The sequence below is a fragment of the Orcinus orca genome, chromosome 11, assembly GCF_937001465.1.
Source record: "Orcinus orca chromosome 11, mOrcOrc1.1, whole genome shotgun sequence".
Taxonomy (NCBI): Eukaryota; Metazoa; Chordata; class Mammalia; order Artiodactyla; family Delphinidae; genus Orcinus; species Orcinus orca.
In genome coordinates, this window is record NC_064569.1 from 34,808,497 (window position 1) to 34,827,956 (window position 19,460).

Genomic DNA, 19,460 nt, shown 5'->3' on the forward strand with positions numbered 1-19,460 from the left:
TCTTTTCAAGTGAAAAAGCATTAAAAAAAAAACTCTAAGCTCTCCTCCACAAAGTAAAATATAAATCGAGCAGAGTGCTTCTGGGGGGGAAAGAAGAGTGTAGCACATTTTTCTATTCTCTTTAAGCTTACATAGAATATAAGGTTCTGGACATTTCTTCCTCATTTTATAATTTATTCAATCAAAATATGCAAATAGCAAAGAAATGCAAAATCCAACATTGTTATGTTCAGTATTTATTGCAAAGATTGGTCTGCAACATGTTTATGCCTTCCTAATTCTTTTTGTGTTTTAATTGAGGTATAGTTGATTTACAATATTATATTAGTTTCAGGTGTACAACATAGTGATACAACATTTTTAGAGATTATACTCTATTTAAAGTTGTTGTAAAATATTGGTTATATTTCTTGTGATGTACAATATATCCTTGTAGTTTATTTACTTTGTACATAGTAGTCTGTACCTCTAATCCCCTACCCCTATCTTGCCCCTCCCTGCTTTCTTCTCCCCTCTGGTAACCACTAACTTGTTCTCTATATCTATGAGTCTGTTTCTTTTTTTTTATTCACTAGTTTGTTTTATTTTTTAGATTCTACTTATAAGTGATATCATTACAGTATTTGTCTTTCTCTGACTTATTTCACTAAGCATAATACCCTCCAGGTCCATCTATGCTGTTGTAAATGGCAAAATTACATTTTTAATGACTGAATAGTATTCCACTGTGTATATATATGCAACACCTTCTCCTAATTCTCTTTGATACTAGCCCAACTAGTCCTGACCTTCTGTTAAATGGTGTTCATCAGGATTTCTAGTTCAGCTGATCTGTTTCAAGCAGCTATCCTGTTCTCTTTTTCTTTTCCACACTCAAAGTAATAACGTAGGAATATAAAATTACTAAAATACTACTTTACTAAGAAGGTTTACTTTAACTTCAGATAACCTTGAACAATTCTTTATATTTGACCTGGTTTGGTAAATTAACAGTTAGAACTTATGGCTAATGTTTTATTTTTACTACTTACATTTTTTTTCTATGTCTTATTCCAAGTATATTTCAATGGTAAAATTGACAAGATGCATAGTAGGTTATAATATGTAAACACATTGTAATTTTTATATTAAAAATTTATGATGCCCTTGCAATAATCTCCAGTGACTAATCAAAGTAATTAAATATTTCAATCTTTACTGTTTCCAGGGCATCCTTAACCTAAAGTAACTCACATATGGTGTTAGAGAATCCTTGTTGCCCATTCAATGTCCTCTCCTTCTTCCATAGTTAAAGAGCTTCTGACATTTCAGTTGGACTTATGGACGCCCAGAATATGAGCTACATTTCCTGGTCTCCCTTGTTGCTTGATGTGGTATATGACTGAATTCTAGCTAATAACATGTAAGTTTCTTTACAAATAGTTGGCCCACACCTTTTGCTCCTTTATTGGTCCTTTTTTCCCTTCTGCCTTAAAAATGTGGGTGAGGCAGCCAGTTTGGACCATGAGTAGACCTTGGGAATGGAAATCTGTGTATTACAAAACAAGATAGGAAGAATCTGGTTCCCAAGGACTTTGTGGGATAAATCTCTTCTACAGCATTGCACTGTCCATTTTGGAATTTTACTTGAGAAGTAAATAAATTGCTCACTTATTTAAACCATTGTTATTTTGCGTTTCTGTTACTGGCAACTGAACTTTACCATATCTGATATATAATACTGCACCAGCTAATTTTCTTGGACATTTGTGCCAAGTACTAAGATCTCTCTCTAGCATGTATGTCATATTAAAATCTCAGTACAGATAAACAATTTTTGTACACTACTTACAAGGTTTATAATGGTAATGAATTTGTATTTATACCTGATAGCAAATAAGGCATACCTGAATTTACTACTGCTAGATACAGAAAAAGCAGCAAACACATTCAATGTAAAAACTTCCTCAGACCTGTTTTGGGAAGTTAAACTCTGCACATAAATTCCAATCAGATACGAGTTTTTAAAATCACCTTGTTATCAATTGTCCAATAATTTAGCTGCATCATAACTTTTGAGGAAAGAAACCAGATATATTGGAATAAATAAAATAATCAGATCTAAGAACAAGCCATGAAAAATAAATAGTATGGTTGGTTGACCCATTTATTCATTTATTTGATCAACATGTATTAAACTTCTTCTTTGTATTATTTCCCATGCTGATTTATTCTTATACATATAAATAAGACAATTCTCTACCAGGGCATTGCATTTTTATCTTTAAAAAGAAATCTTTGTTTCATTATTGAAATAGAAACTATTACATTTTGCCCTTTTTAACTTATAACTAAAAATAAATCAGCCTTAGCAAGATCTGTTGAAAGCCTGAGGTAATAGTATAGTGAGGCTATTTAAGCCATTTCAATTCATATGTTGAATGAAAATTCCGATAGTTACATTCCTCTTTCGTAATTGTAAATAATTTAATGTATTAATTCATTTGACAAAGTGTGTTGACACATGAGCATTCATCATTCTTTTGATTTACTACTTGGTGTTATATTTGATTACATCGCAAAGCTGTAATCAAATATAATATACTGTCTTTGAGAAAGACAGTATTTCTCTGTACACATAATGTGCAAGTTGCAGAATGACTAACCAGGGTATTTAGCCAGAGTTTAGATTGAAATAAAAAAGGATGGAGGTTACAGAGGCAGAACTAGGAATGTGGCCATAAGAGTTGTTAAGGTTGTGACTAAAGAAGATCTAAGCAGGCAAAGATCCAGGTCAAGAAAATTAGCAAAGGCTGGAGTTGGCAAGTACCTTGCACCCTGATTAGAAATCAGTAAATCAGGAATCAGGGTTGATCTGAAGCTCTGCTAGAAGACCGAGACCAAAGATTAGAGATTCTGGGCAATACAAGATCAGAAACTCAAGCCAAATAGCTTAGCAGCAAGGGCTTAGGTTCCCATTAGAAGGCTCTGAGCAAACAGGCATGGGTAATCAACAGTAAAAACGAGGTTTATCATTGAGCCAGGGAGTCTGTAGGTTTAGGGCTCCCCATATGTTTAACCCAGGGCTAGAATATATCTTACAGCAAGAGACTGGCCTGAAACTTCAGATACCCTTGGCTGGGAAGAAGGAGTGAGAGAATTGAAGAATTAGGAAATTCTTGATATAGGGATCCAAACTCCAGATATGTTAGACTTTCTCAAGCTAATTTATGAGCTTGATAGAGTTTTATCAAATACAAGATCACATCAGTTGTCAAATTAGGATCCCTTAAAATCAAGGGGTGGGCCAATTTAATGAAGACCCTGGTACGACGTTCTTCATCTGGTAGAATTAAGTATTGCTGACTAGTTTTGTACTTTCTCAAGCATAATGCATAAACTATGTATATTATTGGGAACCTGAAATACGACATTTGGTTTCAAATGTAAGAATATGGAGTTTTTTTCTTTTAGGCTCTAAGCCTGATAGCTAAACCATGAAAGGGAAAACCCAAGAGGCTGAGGCACCTTGGATCATCACATCCACTGTGTTTTCATCCTACTGTGAGAAAAAAATCAATCCATATACAGAGATAGGCAGTATCATGAGTTTCCTACATCAACAGAGAGAGAGACAGAGACAGAGACAGAGAGAGACAGAGACAGAGAGAGAGAGTCTCAAATCTTTTACAGACACTGAACCACACATTTATGCCAAAATCAGCTTATTTATCCCAATGTAGGATTGTAGTCTATCCAAGTTTTCATAGAAATTTCTATCTTACCCAAATTTTACCTGCTCCTGAAATTCCATCATCTTCAAAACAAAATAAAATCCTAGTTTTTAAAATTTAGATTGATAAAAAAGAGGCAGAGGTAGGGTTTTTTTTTCAATCTACATAGTTACAGAGTGAACTCTAACAATATGTGTGTGATTACGAACAGATAAATTTCAACTCATTCTGCTATAGTGAGCAGAGAAAAATAGTAAAGTTTGAACAAGCAATAGATAAAGGGACAATACTATAAGAAAATCAATAGAGCAAGATTCCTAAAAGGAAAAAAGAAAGAGAAGAAAAAATCTAAAGTAAAGGGGTAAAATTACAAATGGGCTTTCGGACAAGCTGTAAGTACTCCAGGCAATGAAGGATGATTGAAGACTGGAATTAAAAACAGATTCAACCAACAAGAAACATATTTTGTAAGGAAGGACAGATGTAATGGCTTGAGGGGAAGAAAGGAAGTAAGCGATGGAGCAGTGAACATAAAAGAGTGACTCAGCTCTGCAGTCACAGCAAGGTGATCAAGAGATGAGGTTGGAAAGTACAAAATGACTTTTCAAGTCAAGCAGGAAATTTCAAATTAATATCAGAGTCTGATTAGACATAGCAAAATGGTAGCTGATACAAAATTAACCCTCTCCTGTTCTTAAAAGTCTTGAGGTAGGAAGAGGGAAGTTTGCAGGGAAATGAACAGGGAGAAATTCAAAGAAATTAACAGCTGTTTACATGTAAGAAAAGCCCAAGTAGGAAAAGATTTTAAGCAAGAGAAAACTCATCAATCACCTAATTTAATACCATCAATGTGCAAAGAACTGTGGTATAGATGAACGCCCTTAGGTTCAAGCCTTTGTTCCACTTCATACATTATCATCTTATGCAAGATTCTCTCTTCTTTGAGCAAAAGGATCTTTGTCTATAAAGTGAGGATAGTAACACATATTTAATAGAATATTATCAAGATTAAATCCAATAAATTGTGCTAAAGTGCTATGTAAATGATACTTATTATTGAAAAATAGGAGTGGACGTTTATTTTACAGTAGTTTTAAGCAGAAGAGGAAACTGCTTAGAGAAGTTTTCTTATGCCCACAGGGAAACAGTGAGAGTGCAAGGATTCACCCAAAGCAATCCAGCTAGAAAGTATGTGATCCTAAAATACTTAGCTGTACTGCCTCAGTCCCTGATTTCAGAGAATTTGCAATCTAGTTGAGGGGGAAATATGTGGAATGTTAAATAATAAGACAACAAAAAAATGATCACAAAGGAACCCATGATCCATGTTAGATGAATGTTAGAGATACGGCGGTTTATGCTGGAACATTCTTAGAAGAACTTCTGGAAGAGAAAAGACTTGAGTCATGCTTATTAGGATGATTGGAATTGGCTAATCAAAATGAGGAATAAGAATAGAAGAAAACAGCAAAATAATAAGGCTAAAAATATAAAGCACAGATATTCAGATTACTTAGTCCATCTATGTTAAAGAGCTAAAAAATTAAAATGTAATAGAAATTTTAAATGCTGCTTACATGTCATTGAAACAGAAGAAAATAAGCTGCAAATAATGATACAACTCCAATATATAGAATATATTGGCTATAGAACATACAGAATAATATGAAACAATCTACTATTCACTATTTGAGGGATGTTTAAAATAAATGACTGTAGTACACTATATGCTAACCAGAGACCAAAAAACAATAAAAGAAAATGTAAGCCAAAATAAATACAGGCAAAATAATACTATTAAGAAATAACCTTATTTTAAAATATTGCTTCCTGATTTTAATGCTTATTTTAGATTTAAGGTTTAATAAAATTATATTCAGTTTCATAAATGCTTGTTTTCATTGGCCTTGAAAAAATTTAGAAAGAGAAAAATCAAATCTTAGGACTTTTTTTATACTATTGAAAAAACTGATAAATCTTTCCACAACATGGTCCGACTAAGTATAAAAACTACATTGTATCATCTACTTATTTTGTGGGAATTTTGAAAACTCTAAGTTGAAACTCAAAGTGGAAACACAGATATAAAATATATAAGAGAAAAGGAAAGTGTGCTTAAGTTACAAGACCTTTAAGGTGCTCTTAGGCAGCACAGGTCTAGAACAATTCCTGCTCTCTTCATCCCTCGTCTTCGCCCTTTTGACTCCTACCAAAAGTGTCAACTGGGAATGCTGTCTATTGTGCTAGAAATGTGAGAAATATTGTTCAAGTCGTCCCTGGACAACTTTGGGGTAAGACCCTACCACGTTATTTCCAAAACATTTCTTCCATTAAAGCATTTCTTATGAAAATGCAAACAGTATCTGGCAGGAGTAATACATTCCACTATTAAAACCGTGATGAGCATTTCATTATCAGCTTAGCTATCTATATTCCTAGTGGGACTTATATCCTTAGAGGATTTATTTGAGGGAATGGGAAGTTAAGATAGGCCTTGGCATGATTCATGTATTATTTAGGATTCTTTAGTAACAAGCAACAGAAACCAAACCTGGCTAATTTAAGTCAAAAGAAAACATAATGATATGAGCAGCTTACATGCCCTAAGGGATCGCTGAACAACAAGGTTGGAAAAAGTGGAACCAGACAACCCCAGAAGGTCTTCCCAATCCCATGTGACCACAGCTGATCAGATATAAACAACAGTTTCTTCTATCTCTCATTACCTCACTCAAGTGTCAGCATCCCAGGAGAGCAATTGATTAGTCATATTTAAGTCACTTACCTTACTGTTGACACTACTGGGGAAGGTTAGAGGAAGTATTTGGCAGGAATAGCCAACAAACTTCTCTGGTTTTGGTAGAAGCAAATCAAGCACTTGGATTTCCATGATGTCAATACTGCACACAACAAAAGATAGCTAATTTGGAAAGAGCAAATCAGAGTGCCATTAGGAAAGGGCAATGGAGTCTCGGCAGCCAAAAAAAAAAAAATCAAATATCAAATGAGTACAACAGACAGTCTTTATGGAGGGTTCTCAAGTGAAGCAACCCTGTGTACTAAGAAATAACAGCTTCAAATGCATATTCATTCAATACATAGAACATACGTTATTAAAACAACTCATTAGCTACTGTTTGAGCAGTGGCAAAAATGACTGAAATTAGAATGTACTTAACCAGAAACCAAAATCTGATAAAAACGGTATGCTAAATAAAGACAACAGCATTAAAAAGAAATTTAATGGATAGTCCAAAAAAAAAAAATAAAATAATAGTGGATAAGAACACAAACTCTGGAGCTAGCCTGTTTCTGTGACCATAAAGGAGCTACTAAATCTCAAATAATTCATGTAACTTTGCATGCCATGAACTGTTTTGATCCCACAGACAAGCCAAAATTCTGGTGGCGTATGTAACATTTACAAATTGCCACATAAACTTGGGGTGCACATGAGATCACTTCTTTATTTTTCCAGTGAATTGCTTAAGCCCACACCTGCCTTTTTAGTAGTAAGTTCAGCATCTCTCTTTGGGCTTCCTATTTCCCCTGATTTCTCCAAGATCCCTGGCTTTACCCACAAACTCAAAAACTCTGATTACATCCTTTTCCTCCTGACAAGAAGTCTTCTCAAAAATTATCCTAAGGAATGATATGCTCAGGTCTCGGTGATTCACCGGTGTAAGGGAAACTCCCCAGCTGATTTTAAGATAATCACTTTCAACTTCTCTACTGAGTCCACATTTTCTTTGAAATCAGGTTTAAGCACAATTTGCTTACTTTATACTTGCTAAGAAATCCTCATCTGTGGGCTTCCCTGGTGGCACAGTGGTAGAGAGTCCGCCTGCCGATGCAGGGGACACGGGTTCGTGCCCCCGGTCCGGGAAGATCCCACACACGCGGAGCGGCTAGGCCCGTGAGTCATGGCTGCTCGGCCTGCGCGTCCGGAGCCTGTGCTCCGCAATGGGAGAAGCCACAACAGTGAGAGGCCTGCGTGCCGCAAAAAAAAAAAAGAAAAAAGAAAAAAGAAATCCTCATCTGTGAATACCCATGCTAAGTAAATTATATGAATTCCCATTAGCTTCTCAATACATGCAGAATAGAATCCATGGCCTGTAGGGCCCTGTGGGATCTGGCTCATATCGTCCTGAATCTTACCTCATACCCGTAACCCATTGCCCCAATAACACCAGCCTTTTTCCCCCTTGAATATGCCAAGCTCACATCCTGCTCATTGCCTTAGACTTGGCGCTCCATTTGATGGCTCTCCCATGACCCTTCAAATGTCTGATCTAACTCTTCACTTCTTAATTTCAGTATCACCACCTCAGAGAGTCTTTCCTTAAATTCCCTATCTTCATTCTCTAATTGCATCACTTGATTCATTTCTTCTGTAACACTATTAAAATATACTTTTTTGCTTCTTTATTGTTTGCCACCTCCCACTAAGAAGGGTCCTTCTCTGTCTTATTCATTGCTCTTTCCAGCTCCTAGAAAAGTTCCTGAAACATAGTAGGCACTCAATAAATATTTTTAAATGAAATGAGCTAATCTATACAAAGCATAACTTTTTAATATCTGTTTCTTTATATCTGTGCTTTGAGAATCAAATAAGAAAAGAGCTTAGGAGAGCTCTCTGATACAGTACTATTACAAATATATAATTATAGTTGTATATAAAATATTAGAAGTAGAGAATTAATAAGTTCTTAAGCAGTTACCAACCAGGCTGTGAGCTCCTCAAGGGCAGGAATTATATTATTATATAATTAAATATAATTATTTAATTATAAATAAAAAATACACCTATTATCACTGTGTATTCCATGCTTGGCATAGTGTCTGCCATGTAAATAAATATTTGTTGAATGAATAGATGAATCCATGAGTGAGCACAGCATCTCTCTACTTCCAGAAAGACTTGCATCCAGAAGGAATAAATTTAGCTGTAGTCCTTCAAAAGAAATTATACTGATATTATTGTTATGTTCATTTATTCATTCATAAGAATTGTTAAGTACCTACTATGTGCCAGACACTGTGCAAGATGTGGAGGATACAGTAATAAAACAAGTAAACCAACCAATCAACAAAAAGTAATGTTCCTGCCTTCATGGATCTCATTGCATGGTGAGAGAGACATTAAGCAAGTAATCACAGAAATAAATTTATAAAGTTTCAACTGAGATAAATGCTAGGAAGGGATTTGAATTACTTTGGAAATTATTATCGATAACTATTTAAAAAGATGTTATAAAGTTTCTCAGACAGAACACATATTTTGGTTAGTAAAGAAAATAACTTTTTGAAGAGAGAGCTAGATACAAGAATATATGAAATAAATTAATATTTTTGGCTCATCCACATAGGTTTACTAAATTAAATTAGAACGATTCACATGTTCAAATATTTGTTTTCAGGGGAAATTTCCTCTTACTCTCCTCATCCTTAAGTTTGTCAGATGCCTTTAAAGTCATCTGTATCTGAAATGTCTCTTCGAGCTGTCAAAATGAGTATTTCCTCCTCTTGATGTGTTTTGGCTTAAATTCCTCCTAATTTGATATTAAGACCATGACTTCCACTCTCTGTTTGCATTTGCCTTTATTCACAGCCTTATATTCAGCCATTAAATATATTTGTTTTAGATGAACTTGTTGCATATAGCATAAAGGCATAAAAAGTGATTTCTTTCTGGAAAAAAAACACTTTTCTGGAATTAAGCCAGTATAAATGTATTGATATGACATATTTCGGTTCTCATTTCTATCCCAGATTATTTTCTAATTGAAAGTTTGTGTCCAAAGCCAAGATGGAGTTAGATATGCAAGAGATCACTAAGAATAATGCCTGTGAAACTAAAGGCGAGACGAAGCAGAAGGAGGATGGAAAAGCATTTGGACCCTGGTATGGGTGGGAAACTTGAGAAAAGAGAGGAGAAAGCAAGGACAGCTGGGTAGCAAGAGCCTCAGACTAGTGCAGCTCTGAAAACATTATGGCCAGTCTGGAGCAAGAGCTCTAGAGCAAAGACTGCCCATTGAGGGGTCTCTCCTTGGGCAGAACGTCCAGGCTCTGCTACCCATGTCATAACAAGCCACTGGCTGGAGTTGCAGAGAGAACATGTCAGCTCCAGTGCTGCAGCACATTCTGAAGACGCTACAGCTGGAGGTTATAGGCTAACAGCACGCCATATGGCAGGGTCATTTTTTTTTTTTTTTTGGCGGTACGCAGGCCTCTCACTGTTGTGGCCTCTCCCGTTGCGGAGCACAGGCTCCAGACGCGCAGGCTCAGCGGTCATGGCTCACAGGCCCAGCCGCTCGGCTTGTGGGATCTTCCCGGACCGGGGCACGATCCTGTGTCCCCTGCATCGGCAGGCGGACTCTGAACCACTGAGCCACCAGGGAAGCCCCGCAGGGTCATTTTTGAAGGAATATCTGAGTGAAAGAGTTCCATGGCTACCACAGATGCGTTATAATATTTTACTCAAGTATAATCTACCTACAGTGAAATATATAGATCTTAAGTGTACACAGTCTAACAAGTTTTAACAAATTTATAAATCCATTTACCCCATCCCAAACAAGACGTAGAATATTTCCTTCACCCAAAAATTTCCCCTCCGGCCCTTAGATCCAACTCCCCTTGCTTCCGCCCCCACCGTACATACATACACACTGAAGCAACAACTGTTCTAATTTTTATTACCACAATTTATTTTGCCTTTTTTGAATTTCATATAAATGGAATCACAGCACATGTCCTCTTTTTGTTCCTGGCTTCCCTCATGCAATACAATATTTTTGATATTCATCATGCCGTTGCATGTATCTTAAATTTTTTCTTTTATTGCCTGAATACACCACCATCTCTTCATCCATTTTCCTTTTATAGACGTTTGGGTGGTTTCCAGTTGCTGAAATAAATAAATAAAGTCACTGTGAACATTTTTGTACAACATTTTGTACATTTTTTGTGGATGTATTTTTCATTAACCTTTGATAAATAAATACTTAGGAATAGGATTGCTGAGTCATATGGTAGGGTATGTTTAAATATATGAAAAACTGCTAAATAGTTTTCCAAGTCATTTGTACCATTTTTCACACAAACAGTTGGCTGTGTTTTGTTATTTAATTAAATATACATACCGATTTGGGGTGAACTGACATCTTAACAATATTGAGTCTTCCAGTCAATGAACAGCATATGTCTCAATTTTCTTAGGTTTTTTTTTTCCTTCTCCCAGAAATGTTTTAGTGTCAATGGTATAGAGGACATGTAAGCTTTTGTTAAGTATGTTCCTAAATATTTCATGTTTTATGCTATTGTAAATAGTATTGTTTTTAAAATACCATTGTTCAATTATTCATCCCTATTATATAGAAATGAAGTTGACTTTTGTACATTGACTTTGTAGTTTGTGAACTGGCTAAAATCATTTATTAGTTCCAGCTGTTTGTTTTGTTCTTCTTGTAGATTCCTTTGTATTTTCTATGTATAAAATCACATTGTCTTCCAAAGATAAAAATTTAATTTTTCCTTTCCGAACTTTATGCATTTAATTTCTTTTCCTTGCTTTACCCTAGTGGCTAGAACCTCTAACAGAATTGATGAGTGCAGACATCATTGCCTGTTTTCTGATCTTAAGAGAAACTGTTCTATATTTCACTATTAAGTTTACTCTTCATTATGGATCACATTTTCTTGCTTCATTGAATGTTTTATTGTTTTAAATTTCATTGCCAACATTAAGCATAAAGGATCAGTATTATTTTAATTATTTCCCAAACAGTACAAGTGTCTTCCTAATTTGGCTGTTGGAAAGGAAAGCTGTTTATTCTGATTCTCTCTAGGAGTTGAGTTGCTTTGCAGCTGGCCCAGTTTTAGTTAGGGTGTGTTTACCTACCCTCAGATATGGAAGCTAACATGGTTCTCTGCTAACTATGAAGTACTCATCTCACCCCAGTACTCAGTCCATCATGCCTTCCTTGCATCCAAGACTATTTTATAATTCCATAGAAAAGTATAATTTTTATTTTGTCCCAGATTTTCTTGTTTCCACAAACACAAAGGTCTTTTATATCCTTTTACATCCTAACCATTAATATTTTGATTTCTTGTGTGTGTGTGTTTAAATCTTCAAATATTTAGGAGAGTTCAATTTAGTTCTCCTTACCTTTTTCGTCCCTTGTATTCTTCTCATTGTCTACTGCTTTTTGTGCTTGCTTCAATTTCATCTTCATTTCTCTGACGGTTCTGCCTTCTGCACCTTTCTTGAAATCTGCTGTCTCAGGTTTCCTCTCCTCCCTCCTTTATCTTGTGTTATATTTCCTACGTTTTCTTTCTTCTTCCATTTCTTTGTCTTCTTTCACAGAAGTGATTTCTTTACCAAAAAATAAAATAAAAGCGTGTCACAATTTTTATCTTCATGGTCACCTTTTTGCAGGCTGTTGGTAAATTTTGCTGCTCTTTTCCACAACTTTATCTTTTTTCCCCACATGTTTATCTTTGTGTTGAGAGTGTGCCAGTTTCCTTTGCTACTCATTGTTGAATGACTTGAATTTTCCTGGGCCAGCTATTTGCAGGAGGTTCTTGGTTAGGTGGGAGAGGCCAGGATAATCTTCCATGATTTATAACTCAAAGATGCTCTCTTCTGTTTCCTACAAATACAACATCATTATTTGAGATGCTTCGTTTGGCCTCAAACCATGTTTGGCAGTGTTTTTGCCACCAGCCTTACCTACCAAAATTTTCTTTTCAGGGTAGACCTGTCATATTTAGGAAAAGCCTTTCTCGCTGCTTCTGAGATCTGCTGTTACTGAACCCTCTTGCCACTTTTTTCCCCACATCCTACCATGCAACCTTTTTCAGGTCTCAGCTGCTCTTGGCAGTTCTTACATGCACTTAAAATTTGCTTATCATATCGTTTGCTGGTTTAAAAAAAATGCTGTTTTCCTTATTGCTCTTATATGATTTCCATTCAGGAAAAGGGGTAAAAGCCCACTTGCACAACCACATTCATATCACAAGTCACCTGAAGGTGTTTAGACCAGAGACCTAAGTTTAAGACTTATAAGACTTATTGTCTCTTGGATGACATTAAACTCAATTATAAAAACAGTAACCAAGGATTTAAATGTTAAGTTCTCTAATTTGTCTTATTAAACACATGTGGAATATTTCCTAATAGCTCCTATTAGGAGAAATTCTATTCCACTGCAATTACTAGAGCAATTAAGCTGATTGCCAAAATACTTTACTTGATTTGTCACCTAGAAAGTGACTATGATAAAAATAAGCATTCTAACACTCCAGAAATAGGCAGAGAAAATTCTAAGGTAGCCCCCCAGTTTTCCTTGGAGCATTAAAACATGGAGAAGAATACCTAGCAGAGTTAGATGAGCAAGGAGGGGGTTATAAGTACAAGGATATATTTCACTGTGAAATTAGAGTAGGCATTGAAGTTGAAGGCTGGCTCCTAGTGAGTTTTCTTCTGGGAACACTAGAAACCATCAGTACAAAGGTCACAGAAGTATTTTATGAAGCCAACTACTTATGACTTTTTGTGGCTATGGAACTGATCAAGTCAGTTGTCAAATGCAGACTGAGAGCATGGGGGCATGAACAAAAAAGAAAGAAAAGTAAAGGAGAAACACACAAGGAAATAAATATGAGTAGTCATATTTATTATGCATGTATTTTCTAATATTTTTTTGTTTTTAATATAGTCTTAAAAATGCAGAATGCAGAATGATCATACTCTCCTCCACTCTATCTGGCTCTATATAATGTAGTGTTCTCCAGCCTCTTTCCTCACATGCAGAAAATGATATTTGTATCACACTAATGTAGGCTGGAAAGAATTCAGGGGTATGAGTTAGTGAAAAACAATATTGCTTTTATATAATTATGATAAGAAAAATAAAACAGACCTACTACGGAAGATATTAAATACTGAATACATATGAAGTTTCAAAATAAAGTATTTTCAAAATTTTAATAAGAAATTTGAGCTTGCTTCTCTGACCATAATGTTTTAATCATGGATTTTTTGTGTGAAGTAGCAACATCTGCACACCTGGTCAAAACTTATCATTAAGAGAATAAGTGTTTGTGACAATACCTAGAAAATAGTAAATACTATATATACATAACTGCATAAAATTTTGTGGGAAAAATTTTAAATCTTTTTTTTACAATCATTCAAAATTTACAACACTTGAAATTATGTTTGAAGAAGCTAACTCTTCCTATTCTTCTTGAAATATTCAATGTTAAAATTTTTCATGACAATGGAAATGATTCTTGTATTGAATCAAATGTCTGTTATCAAGTATATCAAACTAATCACAAAACTCTAACCTGTAGGGAACACATTGTTAGAGCAATCATCCTGCACCAAGTTTGGATGTTATAACCGTTTTCATTCTTTTAGTATTATAGATATCATACCACACCGTTCCAATTTATCAAAGATTAAAATGAATCAATGTTTATCCTTTTTTACAGCTAATACCACCTTAGATCATTAACCCCTTTTAGTTCCCTCCCAGGTGCTATGTTTTAATTTATCATCCTTATTTAACCCACAAGATATTGCGGATATTATCATTTTATCAAGGCAATGTTTGTTTATATTTACCACTTTTCCTGTTCATCATTCATTCCTCCACCTTAGGCTTTTGATTTGAGATCCTCTACCTTCTGCCTGAAGCTTGTTTTTGTTCTAATTTCCTCTGGTGAGAGTCAGTACTTAGTTGTAAACTTTCTCAATTATTTCATTATATTCCATTGTTGCTCTGGAGAGTAAGCTATCACACACCCTGAGAATAATCTTTACCCAGCTGCTTTTAAGATTTTTCTTTTTATTACTGATGTGCTGCATATTCACTATGATGTATCTCAATCTGGCTTTATTATTATTTACACTACTGGGGATTCATTGGACTTCTGAAATCTGTATTTTAGTGTCTTATTAGTTCCAGATAACTCTCAGCCACTATCTGTTCAACTATTGCCTTTACCTTATTCTTTCTCCTTTCCTTCAGATTCTAATTAAATGTATTTTGAATTTTCTCACTCTATCCTCCATGTCTCATCTCTGTAATTTTTTAAAATCTCATTGCTCCTTTCTGGATTTTTTTGGGCCCAACTTACTAATTTGCTTTCAATTTTGTGTAATGTTATTAAACTCATGAGTTTTAAGTTTTGATTACTACATTTTCACTTCTAGAAAGTCTGTTGGTTCTTTTTCAAATATACTAGATTGTGTTGTAGCTTCTTGTTTCCTGCAGATTTTCAAGGTCATCTCTTACTTCTTTAAAAATAGTTAACATGAAGTCCATGTCTATTATTCTGAAGTCCTGCAGGTCTATTTATATTGTCTTTTGTTTTTGCTGACACTTATCATGATGCCTTGCTTTTTTTTTTTTCTGTGCTGCTTACTGTCTTTGAACATGTATGGGAAACCTGGGATGAATGCAACTTCCTCAAGAGAACATTTGTGTTGGCTCTGTGACATGACCGGAGTCACTACCACTTAATTTCAAACCAAGTTCATGGCTTAAGAGTCTCTGGATTCTGTAAGAAAAAGCATCTGAGTTTCAGCTCTGGCTCCGTGTTTCACCCTTCTCAAGGTTCTTAATTCTTAAACTCTATCTCTGTGTCCTCATCTATAAAATAAAAGTAATGGTACTTATCCCACAGGTAAGTACTTATTGGTAAGATGTAAAATGCTAAGCACATAGTGCCCAATGATTAACAGCCATTATCATTTTGTCACTTAGTGAGTCTTCCCCCAGGTTGCCTTAATGTCATAAAGTACTAGAAATATACAGGTAAATTCAGAGATGGGCAGAAATTAAATAATCACTAGTTAAGCAAAGTGAACTGAGGCATTTTGCATTAGGAATCAGCAGAGCAAAGTAGTTATCACCATGGGCCTTGAAAACAAAAAGAGCTAGGGTAAACTCTCTTTGCAACCTAGGGTAAGCGCTACTTAACCTCTTCAAGCCCTAGAATCTTCATTTGTAACATGAGAATGGTTATATTCCCTGACAGCTTGTTCTGAGTTGTTAAGTGAAATTCTACAATGCATTTAATATTTAAATCAAAAGTAGGCATTTTTCAGGTAGTGATGACAAAGATGAAACCATTAAAATTATTTTGGCAATTCATGTAAAAGTGGAAAGGCATTATAATGAGTTCCAATTCTAATACTCTAAACTTTCTGTGAGGGTAAAAGGCTATTTTAGAACTTTCCTGAGATACATATATTTACCAAGTAACTTTACTAAGGTGTGTTTGTGGTATTCATTCAGCATTTTTAAGCCTACTACATGTCAGGCACTGATGGGTACCTGAGGTATAAAGAAGAATGCCCTTAAATAGTTAGTAGTAGATGAGCCAGATATTCAATCAAATAAGTATAACATGATATGAACAGTATGAGTGTTATGAGAACACAGATTTCACAGACAAGACATTTATTTAACCTAAACAGAGAGGACTTTCTGCCATGGAGAATGGGAGGTTGAGGTACAAAACATGGGAAAACTTGCTATATTTGGCAAGGAGCAAACAGAACTTAACCAAAAGGTATGTATTAGAGAGTAAGAGGCAGATGACATTTGGAAGATAATCTGAAACCATGCTGTACATGTCTACATGTGCTGTGTTTAGGAATCTGCACTTTCATTCCATAGGTACTGGGAAGCCCCTGAAATGTTATATGGTCTCAACACAATGACAGGATCAGATTTCTACTTTTTTTTTGGTGGGGGGGGGAGCGGTAACTGACATGAGTATATATACAAAGATAGACCAGTTAGAGTGAAGAATGGGGGTGGTCAGTTAGAAAATTATCGCAACAATCAAAACGAGAGAGAATATGTACATTAAAAACACAACCATCAAATGCTTCACTTTGAAATTAAAGTTTTCTCTTTCAATGCCTTGGAAGAATGTTCTTTGAATTCAGAATAACTGCTTCCTGGTTCTTCTATTGGTTCCTAAATGTGAAAAGTGCATTGCTATTATTTACATACCATAAAATCTATTAGATTTCCCTTAAGATATTTTATGGAAAAATTAGTTTCCTTTTGAAAATCATATGCAAAAAAAAAAAAACCACCACATTTTAGTATAACCTAAAGAAACTATAAAGGTTATTTATAGAAAGAGTCTTCATCTTCCCTTTCCAGAAAAGAACACTAGTCCTTTATGACCAGGGGTGGGGATGGGAACAGTAATCAGCTAAGATTAACACCCTATTGTAGTGAAAGCTTCAGAATCCTGACATAACCAGTCTAAGAAAATGCCAGTAAGGCTTATCAGAAAAGGGTGACTTGGAATCAAAGCATAATGAACTAAGTCCCTAACCCTCTCCACTCTCCACCCATCTTGCTGCTCAAACACCCTCAGCTAAGGAGTGAGTGACCAGCTCTTTGTTCTCCTCCCTTTAAAAACAACCAAATGGCTCTTGTTTCAACTCCATGATTAAATTTCCTCTTTGTAACAGAAAATATTGGTAATTGAGTTGGGTATTTAGGAAGGAAACTGATACAGAAAAGACAATTTAATGTTTCTTATATTTTGCCACATTTTCCAATGTCTAAATATAAATAATTTCATGGGTATTGTGACTTCTCTCCATGAGTAAAATTTTCCTTTAATAAGACAGGCCTGTGTACACAGGCAGAGTAAATTAGCTCCTGCCTCCCAGTTGCTGAGAAAACGAATTGCTTAAGAAGATTAGAGTCATTTTCTTTACTTAAAGGTATTCCTGACAACCCACACTGAAATTACACAAGATTAACTCTGCTAACACCATTTCCCATTCTTTAAACTATAGCTTTCGAGAAAGAAGCATTTAGACTGAATACTTCAAAGCATATTTTAAGAGGAGATCTCAAAATGCGTGGAGATGCTAATATAGGTATCATTTAAAGATTCAGAATGAGGTGCTGAGAGGTCAAGAAACCTATTATTCGTCATACAGTGAGCCATAAGTGAAATGCAAAGACGCTGCTTGTTTTTCCCTTCGCCATCTAGTGGTCTGTATACTCTTTTTCCAGACGGCATTTCAAATAAAATGATATCTTCAAGGACATAACACTGTTAATCCCTCAAAGTCAGGGATATTATCTGTTTGTCTTTCCCCATAGCATCTTACAGAGTGCCTTTAACTTAGGGGCACTCAAATGTCTGTGGATTATTATGTCATATATTTGGCATTGCTTTGTGGCTTATCAGAAATATGTAAAGCAGAAGGGCTTAGGAAAAAAAAAGATTAAAACAGTACCATGAGACATCAAGCTATTTGTAAGAATCTTTCTGAATCTGAAAGCAAAATCCATAGCACAGGTACTAAACCTTACTTATATTAACCGCCATTAGTACTGTTAAAATGTACAATGCAGAAATTTCTCTCTCTGGCAATATGTTGGCATGACCCACCAGAACCATTCTGAAAAAAATGCAATCATAATCCATCAGTTCCCTTACCTTACCCTCTCTGAAGCTTCAGTATTCTTTAATTAATTGCAAAATTAATATACAAATGTATTCTTATTTAAATACCCAAACATTTCAGAAGTAAATAAAGAAAAAAATGAAAAGTCCTATTTCTCTTACTCCCTATGTCTCCCTCCAACCTCTTCTCCTATCCTGACATTAACACAAGAAAATTCTGCACTGTTATATGCAGCTTCGTTTCTTCTTGGTCTCTTAAGGGTAGTTCCCAGGTGGAAAATATTGAGGCACACTGACCTAGATAGTTTCTTAAAGATCTAAATTTGAATGAACTGCTGAATTCCCAGATTTAGAAATACGTAGTTCTTTCCACTTACAAAAAAATAAATAAAAGTGTGCTGAACTGTAATTACTTTATGCTAAGATAGAGTCAGATCAGATCTCAAGGGAAATTCATTAACCATTCAACTGTAAAACTTTCATCAGAGAGTACAGTAAAGTAATATTAACTATAATAACACAAGCTGACACTTATCGAGAATTTACTAGGTGCTGGGCACTGTTCTTGGTGTTTCATAAGATTTTCTAAAAGAAAATCCCTATCAGTGAAATTTTAAGATATGGCATGTGATCATTAGTACTTGTGTTCATAGTATCTTGCATTTGTGTATTTTTCATTATTTTGTTTGATGCAGTACAGTCCTGGACTGAAAAATGATTACTAACATTACTTCACACCTGAGATCACAACAGAGAAATTCAGTGGGTTACTAAAGGGACACCCTACTGCAGTGGTAGAGGCACTCTCTGAGTTCAGGCACTCTCACTATTTCTCAAACTTCAATCATTCATGTACTGCTGTCATAATTACTGTTATATCTATACTAGTAGTTCCTTATTACCTTTACACTGAGTTCCTCATTTTAAAATTTATTTTTGCAAGAAACATCACATAAGTTGAAAACCAAGATTATTTGCCATAAAAAAGGTAACTAGAAAAATAAACTCAATAAAACAAAGCAGTATTATGAAATTCTAGTTAGATATTGTTGCTTGCTGGTATTCCTGAGCCTCAGGCCTGCACAATCTCTGTTAAAAAGGTAAATCCAGCAAGTGACATATGTAAACTCATTTCAGCCAGCTTTCTCCTTGTCTTAAACAGAATGGTTGATTAAGAGATTAAAAGAGTATGGGGGGGGGATAAACAATCCTCTCACTGTACTTTTTCAATGATATTTAATATTGTACCAGGTATCATCTAAAGTAACCCTCTATAAC

General features: G+C 35.1%; 1 protein-coding gene across 12 annotated transcripts in view; it reads right to left on the reverse strand.

Moving 5' to 3' along the window:
* Positions 1-10,173: 10,173 nt before the first annotated feature.
* Positions 10,174-19,460, reverse strand: part of PUS7L (pseudouridine synthase 7 like) — a 39,393-nt gene continuing 30,106 nt past the window's right edge. For 9 of the 12 annotated variants that reach the window (XM_049694049.1, XM_049694054.1, XM_049694053.1 and 6 more), the window contains 2 exons: positions 11,887-12,370; positions 10,174-10,623 (listed from right to left, as the gene is read on the reverse strand). The gene's annotated coding sequence lies outside the window, so the exon portion shown is untranslated. Of the gene's footprint in view, positions 10,624-11,886; positions 16,721-19,460 lie in introns of all 12 variants that reach the window. The other 3 variants (XM_049694051.1, XM_033436523.2, XM_033436520.2) reach the window with 3 other exon arrangements.